The sequence below is a fragment of the Mustela nivalis genome (genome assembly GCF_964662115.1).
Source record: "Mustela nivalis genome assembly, chromosome: 1".
NCBI lineage: Eukaryota > Metazoa > Chordata > Mammalia > Carnivora > Mustelidae > Mustela > Mustela nivalis.
Window position 1 is genome coordinate 150,000,032 of NC_139020.1, and position 12,812 is coordinate 150,012,843.

At 38.9% G+C, this 12,812-nt stretch overlaps 2 long non-coding RNA genes across 3 annotated transcripts in view; one reads left to right on the forward strand and one right to left on the reverse strand.

Moving 5' to 3' along the window:
• Nucleotides 1-12,812, forward strand: part of LOC309862394 — a 15,656-nt gene continuing 2,844 nt past the window's right edge. Inside the window, exon 1 of the long non-coding RNA XR_014310498.1 lies at nucleotides 1-176. This is a non-coding gene — a long non-coding RNA (uncharacterized lncRNA). The remainder of the gene's footprint in view (nucleotides 177-12,812) is intronic.
• LOC309862399 overlaps nucleotides 8,274-12,812 on the reverse strand; it is a 20,359-nt gene continuing 15,820 nt past the window's right edge. The window contains exon 3 of one of the 2 annotated variants that reach the window (XR_014310500.1): nucleotides 8,274-8,552. This is a non-coding gene — a long non-coding RNA (uncharacterized lncRNA). Of the gene's footprint in view, nucleotides 8,575-12,812 lie in introns of both variants that reach the window. The other variant, XR_014310501.1, reaches the window with a different exon arrangement.

Below are 12,812 nucleotides of genomic sequence, written 5' to 3' on the forward strand. Positions count from 1 at the left end.
GGTGCCGTTTGGACCGCCCCCACACCCCCCTCCGACCCTGGGCGGGGCCTCTGCATCTGGACCATCATCATCCTGATCACCTTGACATACCTCACCTGACAGATAACCCCGCCTCAGGCTGCCCAGCTGGAAGAGACCTTTGTGGATTTACCTTATTTAAGAAACAGATTACACAGGTAATACGTGATTATTAAAGACATTTTAAACTAATGATAGCAAGAATTAGAAAGAATAAAACCACACTAAATCCCAGCACAGGTAATTACAGCTTATATCCTAGTTTATCGGCTTCCAGTGAAATGTATATTATAATATATTGTATTCTTTAAAGTGAAAGCAAACCGTCCACACTTTTATAACCTACTTCTTTTTAAAAATTATCTTTGCATGCCAATTCATGGAATAGCATTGTGTATGTATACTCTAATTTATTAAATCAATTCTCAATTTGTTGGATGTGCTTAATATGGTTGAAGGGAACATTAGATATCCGCAAATCCGGCATATTAAAATCTATGGAGACATGTTCAACAGCCAATCTGACACCTCCCTTTGAATGTCTAAAACTTAATATATCTGAAACTTAATATAGCCCAAATAAGACTGTTGTTGTTGTTCATGTTCAGTTGGCCAGCATATAGTACATCATAAGTTTGCGATGTAGTGTTCAATGATTCATTCGTTGCATATAACACCCAGTGCTTATCATGTGCCCTCCTTAACCCATCACTGGGTTATCCATTCCCCCACCTTCCTCCCTTCTGAAACCCTCAGTGTTTTCCCCAGAGTCCAGAATTTGTCGTGGTTTCCTCTGATTTCTTCCCATTCAGCTTTCCCTCACTTCCCCTGTGGTCCTTCAAGCTATTCGTTATGTTCCACATATGAGTGAAACCATGTGATAATTGACTTTCTCTGCTTTATTAGTTCACTTAGCACAATCCCCTCCAGTTCTATCCCTGTGGATGCAAATAGTAGGTATTCATACTTTCTGATGGCTGAGTCATCTACCACTGTATATATGAATCACATCTTCTTTATCCATTCATCTGTTGAAGGGCATCTCAGCTCCTTGATTCAAATGTCATACTCACCCTCCAGTCTTCCTCATCTCAGCAAAAGTTCCCTCTTTCTCCTTGGCTGTTTAGGAAAAAACCCTAGGAATCATCCTTGATTTTCTCTTTCCCTCATACCTCATGTTCTGGACTCTATCTTTAAATAAATCCTGAGTCTATCCATTTGTCACGATCTCCACCTCACAGTCACCATCATCTCTTGCCTAAGTTAGTCTCCGTGCCACCTGTCTTCTCTCCTACAGTCTGCAGCATTTCAGTGGCTTCCCATAGCACTTAGGGAAAAGATCCAAACTCCCCCTGATGGAGATCTAGCCTCCTGCACTAATTTCCCTCATCCAATCCACACTAAACATGCTTTATTTCCTGAGGTTCCTCAAACATGTCAGACACTTTCCTACGTAAGAGCCTCAGCAACAACTCCTTTGTTTTTTTTTTTTTAGAATATTCTTCCTCTAGAGCTTCACATTACCCATTTCCTGGTTTGAAACAGGTCACTTATCTCCTCAAATGTCATCTTCACCGAAGCCTTCACTGACCATTCAATCTGAAATATCTCACCCTGGTTACTCTTTCTCATCACAGTCTTTATAACCTCTCTTATATTTGTCCTGTTTTCAAATACCTAATGCCCCTTAAAATTATCTTTCACAATTTTTGGTATATTAATTATAGCCTGTCTCTTCACCCTGGAATGCAAGATGTCTATGTTGTTCCCTCTCTGTGTTCCTCCTGTTTAGAATAGTTTCTGCTTATAGTGGATATTCAATATTGATGATTGATTGAAAGAACAAATATATATTCTCAGACTGGATGGTCAGTTTGAAGATACAAGTAAAATACAAGTAAAAATATGACCTGTCAGGGCACCTGGGGGGCTCAGTCATTGGGTGTCTGCCTTTGGCTCAGGTCATTATCCCAGGGTCCTGGGATTGGGGCCCACATCGGGCTCCCTGCTTCATGGGAGACCTGCTTCTCCCTCTCCCACTACCCCTGCTATGTTCCCTTTCTCTATGTGTCTCTATTTGTCAAATAAATAAATAAAATACTTTAAAAAAAATAATATGATCTGTCAAAGTAGGGAGTGTGATAGAAGAAAAACTGTAATTTTATTTTACTTTTATTTAAGATTTTATTTATTTGTCAGAGAGATAGAGAGAGTACAGGCAGGCAGAGTGGCAGGCAGAGGCAGAGGGAGAAGCAGGCTCCCTGCAGAGCAAGGAGCCTGATGTGGGTCTCCATCCCAGGACGTTGGGATCATGACCTGAGCCGAAGGCAGCCGCTTAACTGACTGAGCCACCCAGGCATCCCGAAAAACTGTAATTTTAAATTTTATCTATTATAATATGAAATATACATATAAGTAGTAAAATATAAATGTACAGTTTTTATAAAGTGAACACCTATATAAACACCATCTAGTTCAAGAAATAGAACATTGCCAAAAGCCTTCAAGAGTTCATGTGTCCTTTCCCAATATTAACCCCCATCCAATGACAACTATCTTAATATTTATGAAAAACATTTTCTTGCTCTTCTTTATATAGTTTTTATAGCTCATTAATTTTCATTTCTATAAGGCATTGCATTGAATATATGTACAAGAATATATCCTTTCAACTGTTGAGCATTTGGGTTGCTTGCATCACTTCCTGTTTAGGACTATTATAAAACAATGCAGTTGTGGGCATTTTCTCTGGGCCTGTGAGTACTCATTTCTCTAGATGAGGGTTTCTTTATTTATTTGAAATTTAGGGACAGATAATGTTTTGCTGCAGATGGTGGGGGAACAGGGTGAGAGGGAACTATCCTATGAATTATTGTAGGAGGTTTAGCAGCCTTAGTGGCGTGGCTTCAGTTGTGAAAACAAAAAATGTCTCCAGGCATTTCTGTATGTTACGGGAGAAGCAAAACTACCCCAGTTGAGAATAACTGATCTAGGGTAAGTAACAAGAAATAGAATTCCTGCTTTGTACATCTTTAGATTTACCACATAGTAACCAAACTGTTTTCCAAAGTACTTGCAAAACAAGTGACATGGAATTAGTAGAGTAGAGAGCTCCAAGAATGGGTCCCTTGCAAGAACTGGTCTTCCCAGCAAGAATTCTGCTGGCAGGGGTGCTGGGGTGACTTAGTCAACCAGGCCTCTGCCTTTGGGTCAGGTCATGATCCCGGGGTCCTGGGACTGAGCCCTGCATTAGGCTGTCTGCTCAATGGGGAGTCTGCTTCTCCCTCTCCCTGTACTCCTGCTTGCTCATTCTTGCTCACACACTCTCTCTCTCTCTCACAAATAAGTAAGTAAATAAAATCTTTTTTTTAAAGATATTATTTATTTATTTGACAGACAGAGATCACAAGTAGGCAGAGAGATAGGCAGAGAGAGAGGAAGGGAAACAGGCTCCCTGCTGAGCAGAGAGCCCAATGCGGGACTCAATCCCAGGACCCCGGGATCATGACCTGAGCTGAAGGCAGAAGCTTTAACCCACTGAGCCACCCAGGCGCCCCATAAAAACTTTATTTAAAAAAAGAATTCTGCTAGCAAAAACAGACCAAAAAAAGTTTTTTGGAACGTTGGGACCTAATCAAATACCTGTGTCAACCAGCAAGTGCTTAATGAGGAAACAAGCAACTGAATTTTGGTAGAAGACATTATGTGGTTTTTGCTTACCTGCCTAGCATCCTTTATTCCCCAGATCAAAAGCAGCCTTGTGGACAATGGCCCATTCCTCGCACAATATATTGGTGCCAGGAAAAGCAATATGGACCTTATGCTAAAAATTGTGGTCATGCATTTGACCTGTCTAGTGGTTTCTTAAAGGACCAGCACAGAGACTGATCTTTATTTTGCCTGCCTCAGATTAGAGTGGCTTTCTGAGTAGCATCTGATGGAAGCATTAAAGACATAGGTTACCCATTGCTGCCTGGGGCAGGTTATGAAGGATGAGGCAAGGAGCAGACAGGCCCAAAAGCCTGGGTATAAGGAAGCTAAGGAGGAAGAGTCTTAGGAGACCCAGAGCAGTGAAGGACTACCATGTACACTGGGGGATCTGGAATGCAATGTGCATTCCCTGGAGGCAAAACATACTCAGAAAAGACCTGGGAGGACCCTAGATTTACACCTTTAACTGATCTTTGGACTCCACTTAAGTAGGTAGTGAAGGCTAAGGCAGAGTTGTAGTCAACTTGAGTTAACATTGAAGGAGTACCCTAGCCCAGAGCCAATATGCAAAGACTAAGGTAGGTTTGTTTTTTGTTTTTTCTTTTTCTTTTTGTCTCCAGACATTTAAGGAAATATATTCTATTGCCTAGCTGACTGCTGGGATGACAGAACGAAGCTTCAGTGAGCACGCAGGACAAGGCTTAAAATCTTTGCAAAAATAGTTTGGAAATGGACAGCAGTAACCTTCAACAATCACCACCAGAAAGCCTTGTGGAAAGGAAGAGATTCTATGGAAATGACGAGTATATTTGTTATTTAGGACTAGAGGAGGATTAGATGGGGTAGAGAGATGATAATCTGAGGAATATGAGGTTTCTTTTGGGGGTGATGAAATGTTCTAAAACTGTGGTGATATTTGCACACATCTGTGATTATACTAGAAACCACAGACTTGTACAGTTTAGATTGGTGAGATGCATGGTATATGAATTATATCTCAATAAAGATTTTTTTAAAGCTCTGTTGTTGGCTTATACACACTCTTAACTCTAACATATTCTTGGCAATTTATCTTTGTATGAATATGAAATATCTCTCTTGGACCTGAACTTTTCTCTTTGAATCAACTTTACTTTCCCCACCTACTTTACTGTTGTATTATTGACAATTAAACATAATATATATTTAAGATGTACAATGTTCTAATTTGGCACATATATACATCATGAAGTAGCCATTTCAATCAAGTAAATTAACATATTCATCATCTCACATAGTTACTTTTTTCTTTTCTGTGTGTGTGTGTGTGTGTGTGTGTGTATACGTATGATGAGAACACTTAAGATCTTCCCTCTTAGCAAATTTTAAGCATATAGGGGTCCCTTAATGGCTCAGTTGGTTAAGTATCTGCCTTCAGCTCGGATCATGATCCCAGGGTCCTGGGATCAAGCCTGCATTGGTCACCCTGCTCAGCAGAGAGCCTGCTTCTCCCTCTTTCTCTGCCTGCCTCTCTGCCTACTTGTGCTCTTTCTCTATCTCCCTGTCAAATAAATAAATCAAATTTTTTTTTTAAATTTAAAGTATATTTTACTGTGTTAACTATAATCACATTGTTGTACATTAGATCTCCAGAACTTATTCATCTTGCATAACTGAAACTTTGTATCCCTTGACCAATACCTCTCCATTTCTCACTACTCCCTGCCCCTGGTAACCACCATTCTACTCTCTGCCTGTACATGTTTGATTGTTTGTAGATTTCACATGTAAGTGAGATCATACAATATTTGTTTTTCTGGATCTAGTTTTTTTTTTTATTAGCATAATGCCCTCCAGGTTCATCCATGTTGTCATAAATGTCAGGATTTCCTTCTTTTTCTTTATTTTTACTTTTTAAGATTATTTATTTAGAGAGAGAGTCCACACAAGTGCACTATGAATGAGGGGAGGGGCAGAGGGACAGAACATCACACAGACTCCATGCTGAGCCCAACATGGGGCTCGATTTCATGAAACTGAGATCAGGACCTGAGCTGAAATCAAGAGTTGGTCAGTCAGCCAACGAAGCCAACCAGGCGCCCCAAGGATTTCCTTCTTTTTAAAGATCAAGTAATGTCCCATTGTGCAAAATATATAGATTTTCCTAGCCTAAAAGTTTATATAAATGTATTTTTATATAGTTGGGCTTTTGCAACTGACTTCTTTAATTTGCTACAACATTTTCAAGATTCACCCAAGTTGTAGCATATATCAGTACTTCATTCCTTTTTATGGCTGAGTAACATTTCACTGACTGAAACATTCATTTCACTGAATGATATAACACTTTGTGCTTATCCATTTCTCTTTCAACAGACATTTCAGTTGTTCCCATCTTTTGGGTATTGTGAGTAATACTGCTATGAACATTCATGTACACATTTTTGTAGGGACAAATGTTTTCATTTGCCTTAGGTATATGCCTAGGAGTAAACTGCTTGATCATATGAATCAAACTCTATGTTTAAGCATTTGGGGAACAGTTAAAACATTTTCTAAAGTGGCTCCTCCATTTTACATCCCTAGTAGTGGTGTATGAGGATTGTAATTTCTCCACAGCCATGTCAACACTTGTTATTATGTGACTTTTTGATTCTGGCCATCCATATGGGTATGAAGTGGTATTTTACTATGGTTTCAATTTACATTTTCCTGAAGACCAATGATGTTGAGTATCTTTCCAAAGGGTTTTTGACCATTTTTTATGTCTTCCTTAGAGAAAGGTCTACTTACACCCTTTAATTATTTATAATCAGGATAGCTGTCCTTTTTTTTTTTTTTAAGATTCTATTTATTTATTTGACAGAGAAACACAGTGAAAGAGGGAACACAAGTGGGGAAACTGGGAGAGGGAGACAAGGGCTTCCCACTGAGCAGGGAGCCTAATGTGGGGTGTGATCGCAGGACCACGGGATCATGACCTGAGCCAAAGGCAGGCAGTGAATGACTAAGCCACCCAGGCGCCCAGGATAGCTGTCCTTTTTTCCTCTCATTGTGTGTGCTTTTGGGGTCATACTTTAAGAATCTGTTGCCAAATCCAAGGTCATGAAGATTTATCTATAGGTTTTCTTCTAATAGCTTTTAGGTTTTATATTTAGATCTTTGACCTATGTTAATTTTTTACATGATGTGAGGTAACGTTCCAACTTCATTCTTTAGCATGCTGATATCCAGTTATCCCAGCACCATTTCTTGAAAAAACTTTTATCTTCCCCATTGAATGATCTTGGCATCCAACTGAAAATCAACAGACCGTAGATGTGTAGGTTTATTTCTGGACTCTCAGTGTTATTCCATTAACACATAGCCTTAAATTACATTAACATAAAAATTGACAAATGTGACTAAGATGCACGTTTTTTCAAAAACAAAAATGTTTCCTTAATCAGGGAGAGTTACAAAGCCTAAACACTATGAACCTGAGGAGCATTAGACACATAAATTAAAATATAATTAGTACCCCCAGAGTTGTGCAGCATGATATCCTTGCCCAAAATTAATCTTAGCAGGACATTAAGGATGTTGCTTGAAATTCTTTTAAAATATCCTACTGACTATATTCACTGACCACGGTACAATAAAACTAGACAAATGACAATGAATGACAATGCATAACCATAAATTTACAAGCTAAAAGGCAGATTTGAATCAATCATACTTGAAAGATGAAATAAAAATTGAAATAAAAATATTTAGAACTAAAGAAAATGAAGTAATACAAATACTTGTGGGAATCAGCTAATGGAGCAGAGGAAATTATTTTATTATTAAATCATTAAATAAAAAAACAACTGAAACAAATCAGAATAAACTAGAAAAAGTACACAAACCTAAAGTATGTTGCAGAAAAAACTAATAAAAATGAAGGCAGTTTAAGACAATGAAAAGATAAAGATAAGTCACACATTGGGAGAATATATTACGAAACACCTATCTGATGAAGAACTTGTATCCAAAATACATGAACTTTTAAAAATTCAACAATAAGAAAACAGCCCAGTTAAAAAAAAATGTGCAAAAGATCTGAATAGACACTTCACCAAAGAAGATATACCAATGACAAATAAGCATATAAAAAGATGCTGAACATCATATGTCATACAGGAATTGCAAATTAACATTAACAGTGAGATACTACTATATACCTATTAGAATAATAAAAGGTGAATTAAGCTGTAGAGCAACAGGAACTGTTGGGAATGCAAAATGATAAAGCCACTTTGAAGACAGGCTGGCAGTTTCTTATAAAATTAAACATACTCTTACTATATGACTCAGCAGTTCTACTCTTTGGTATTTACTAAAATGAGTCAAAAACTTCTGTCTACACAAAAACCTGCATATGAAGCTTTATAGCACTTTTATTCATAAGTGCTCAAACTTGGAAGCAACCAAGATGTACGTCGATAGGTGTGTGGACAAACCGTGCTATATCCATTCAATGAAATGTTATTAGCATAAAAAGAAATGAGCTATGACCACCATGAAGAGCTATGACCACCATGAAGAGTCATGGAAGAATCTTTAATGTATATTGCTAAATGAAAGAAACCAATTTGAATAGCTTACATACTATAGTACTCCAAGTATATGACATTCTGGAAAGGCAAAAGTATAAAGACAGTTCAAAGATCAGGGGCACCTATGTGGCTCAGTTGGTTGAGCGTTTGCCTCTAACTCAAGGCCTCATCCCAGGGTCCAGGGATTGAGTCCCACGTTGGGCTCCTTGCTCAGTGGGGAGCCTGCTTCTCCCTCTCCTGCTCCCTCTTCTGTGCTCTCTCTCTCTGTCAAATAAATAAATAAAATCTTAAAAAAAAAAAAGACAGTTAAAAGATCAGTGGTTGCCAGGAGTTTGGGGGAGCTTAGGGGATTTTTAGTGCAGTGAAACTGTTCCATATGGTACTGTTATGGTGGACACAAGAAAAACATTTGTAAGTCCCTTAAAACTGTACAACACAAAAGTGAAGTCTTTATTATGCTAAGTGAAATAAGTCAGACAGAGAAAGATAAATACCATATTATCTCACTTATATGTGGACTCTGGGGAAAAAAACTAACAAGCAAGAAAAGCAGAAACAGACACATAAATAAAGAAAACAAACAGGTGGTTGCCAGAGAAGAAGGTGGGGAGATGGGCAAAATAAGTGAAAGAAAGTACAGGCTTCCAATTGTAGAATGAGTAAGCCATGGTGATGACTGGATGGAGGTACAACACAGGGAATATAGCCAACAATATAATATTGTAATAGCATTGTATGGGGAGAGATGGTAGTCACACTTGTGGCAAGAATAACACAAAGTATAGACTTGTCCAAACACTATGTTTGTGCACCTGAAACTAATGTAACATTGTGTGTCAACTACATTTACTTCCATTAAAAAAAAGGGGGGCAGGCACCTGGGTGGTTCAGTGGGTTAAAGCCTCTGCCTTCGGCTCAGGTCATGATCTCAGGGTCCTGGGATTGAGCCCCGCATCGGGCTCTCTGATCAGCGGGGAGCCTGCTTCCCCCTCTCTCTCTCTGCCTGCGTCTCTGCCTACTTGTGATCACTGTCTGTAAATAAATAAATAAATAAAATCTTAAAAAAAAAAAAAAAAGACTCAGGACACCTGAGTGATTCAATCCTTTCAAGCATGGGACTCTTGATCTCAACTCAGGTCTTGATTTCAGGGTTGTGAGTTCAAGCCGGGTATAGGGCTCCACATTGGGCGTAGAGCCCACTTAAAAAAAAAAAAAAAAGGCTGAAGCCTAATGTAAAGTACAGACTTCAGTTAATAATAAGGTATTGGTCCATCAGGTGTAACAAATGTACCACAATAACACAGGATGTTAATAATGGGAGAAATTGTGAGGGGATGGAGTGGGATGGGATAAGGGTGGGCAGGAGATAGAAAGTATATGTGAACTTTGTATTGTCTGCTCAAATTTTCTCTTTCTTTCTTTCCTTTTTTTTTTTTTTTTTTTTTTTTTTTTAGGAGAGGGAGAGGAGTGAAGGGGTAGAGGGAAAGGGAGAGAGGATCCTAAGCAGGCTCTATGCCCAGCTCAGAGCTGAACACCGATCTTGATCCCACAACCCTGAGATCATGATCTGAGCTGAAATTGAGCAAGATGCTTAATCGACTGAGCTGCCCAGGTGCCCCTCAATTTTTCCATAAACCTAAAACAACTCTAAAAAATAGAGTCTATTAATTAGAAAATACTATAAAGGCAGAAATACATCACAGGGAGAAAATTAGAGTTAAATAGAACCGGACTCTGGTTTTTTGAGAAGATTTGTAAAATAGATAACTCCAGATAATATTGATCAAGTAAAAAAGGGAGAAGGTACATATAAAAGCATTAAGGACATTGTAGGGGAAGAATAATACATAATACTAGGAGTAATTTTGTACTAATAAATTTGACATCTCAGATGAAAATAGTCATTTTTCTATAAAGTGGTAAATTTCAAAAATAAATTGTGTATTTCAAAAAAAAATAAAGGAAGTATAGATAACATAAAAAGACAACTAGTCACATGAGAAATGGAAAGACCTGGGAAACTTCCCAAATGTATCAAATGATGTTACAAACAAGTTTTGCAAAAACTTTAGGGAACAGAAAAATATTCTTACATAAAATATTCCAGAGCACAGAAAACATGGATCACTAACTGACTTTGTGAGTTTGGAAAAATCTTGTCATGAAAATTAGACATATACAGACAGCAAAAGAATTACAACTAAACAGAAGGCAACTCACTTATACACACAGATATGAAAATCCTCAGTATTAACATTAACACATCAATTCCAGCAAAGTAATAAATCACCAATGGTAATCAAGCTTTCATCACAGAATGCAAAAATAATTTGGCTGGCTTCCTGCATGTGCTCACTAACAATTTGCACTCATGCTCACTGTCGTTGGGGGTCACATAGGGAGGCGGCCATGGGGGTGGTGACATGGATTGGGGGAAGTTTGTGGAGCTGGGGGTAGGGGATAAGGAGGAAACCCAAATGCCAGTTGGGGGGATCCACAAGTGAATCATCCTCAATAATTTGTGGGGAGCCTTCACAGTGGAGTCCACTTTGATCCTGTGGAATGCCCTGGCTGCTGTTCTTGCCAGCCCTTCCTTGTCCTCCCCCACCCACCCACCCAAGTTGTGGAGCATACCTCCATATTCTGGATGGAGCAAGAAAGGAATGGTTTTCTTTGGCACCTCCCATACTCACTCTCTTCCATGGGAGAAATCACCTGCTGAGTAGGTTTCTCTAGGCACTGGAGCCACACAGCCTTGGGGGACATGTGGGTGACACAGGTAAAGTAAGGCTGTTCCTCTTACCCTCTTCAATGCATCTAATCTTGTATATTTTTTTCTCCAGTGTCCATAAAGTCACTTTCCTCTGTGGCTGATTGCCAAACTTTATGTTCTTTGGGGAAACATGATAGGAACTCCTATTTCAACACATGGTGCTGATGTAACTCTCCATTGTCTCTGAGATTCTTATTAGACACATAGTTTGACTTCTCCATAGGAGGCTAGAAAAGATTTGTCTTTCTAACCCTATATTTTCCACCTTTTATCTCATTGTGCTGTGTGCCGAGAGATAATCTCAGCTTGACATTTAGTTCTCTAATTACTCTTTGGCCGTGTCCAATCTGTTATTCAAGCCATTTATTTGGGGTTTTACAAGTCCCAACAACTATGTATTGTGTTTTCAAAACCTTTTTTAGTTTTTTCTCTCGCAGCTGACTGTATTGCATAATGATTTTAAAATTTTATATTTTGAAATGGATTTTAGACTTGTTGAAGGGTTGCAAAGATAGGACAGAGCTGTTATCATTCCCTTTAATGCTGACATCTTATATAATCATGGCGCAATTATCAAAACTAAGAAATTACCACTGCTACCATATTATTAACTGAACTGCAACTTTATTCAGGTTTCACCCATTTTCCATGGATGTCCTTTTTCTGTTCCAGTGTCAAATCCAAGATCTCACATTGCATTTGGTCTTCCTGTCTTTTCCGTGTCAATTCCTCAGTCCTCTTCATTCTTTCATGACCCTAATAATTTTTTTAAAAGATTTATTTATTTCAAAGAGAGCACATGAGTGCAAGCACCTGTGTGTGTGAGGGGGTGGGGGGTACAGAGGGAGAGGGGAAGCCAACTTCTCTCTGAGCATGGAGCCGCAGGTGGGGCTCGATCTCTCAACCTAGAGATCACGACCTGAGCCTAAACCAAGGTCAGTCACCCAACTGACCGAGCCCCCCAGAGGCCCATTATGACATTAATACTTTTTGAAGAGTACTGATCAGATATTTTTTAGAACGGTCCTCAACCTGTGTTTGTCTGATACCTTCTCATGATCAGATCGAGGCTATAGATGGGGAAGAATTCAACAGAGGCTATGTTTCCTCCTCAGTGCATGGCACAAGAGAGTACGTGATGTCAACAAGTCTTATTTGGGGTGACGTTAGAATTGAACATTTGGTTAAGGTGGTGTTGGTAAGAGTTACCCTTTACTTATTCAATTCAATTATTCATTATGTTATTAGCTGTTTGATGCCTGTAAGTAGACATTACCAAATTTTATGCAAGTTTTAAATTGTTCTCATTGGGCGCCTGGGATGTTCAGTGGGTTAAGCCTCTGCCTTCGGCTCAGGTCATGATCTCAGAGTCCTGGGGTCAAGTCCCGCATCAGGCTCTCTGCACAGTGGGGAGCCTGCTTCCCTCTCCCTCTCTCTGCCTGACTCTCTGCCTACTTGTGATCTCTGTCTGTCGAATAAATAAAGAAAAATCTTTTAAAAGTTAAAAAAAATAAGTTGTCCTCATTTTCAGAAAGAGACTCATCCAATTTACTTCACCATTACCAGAAGTGAAAATTCCCTTAAAGTTTTCCTGTTTATGTCCCAGAGATAGAGACAGAAATAGATATCATAGGCATAAATAGAGATAGGTAGATATGTTATTGATAAATAACTTCTGGTATCAGACAGCATCAAGCAGCTAATAACATAGTGAATAACTGAATTGGATAAATAAACTGAAGAGAAGGGGA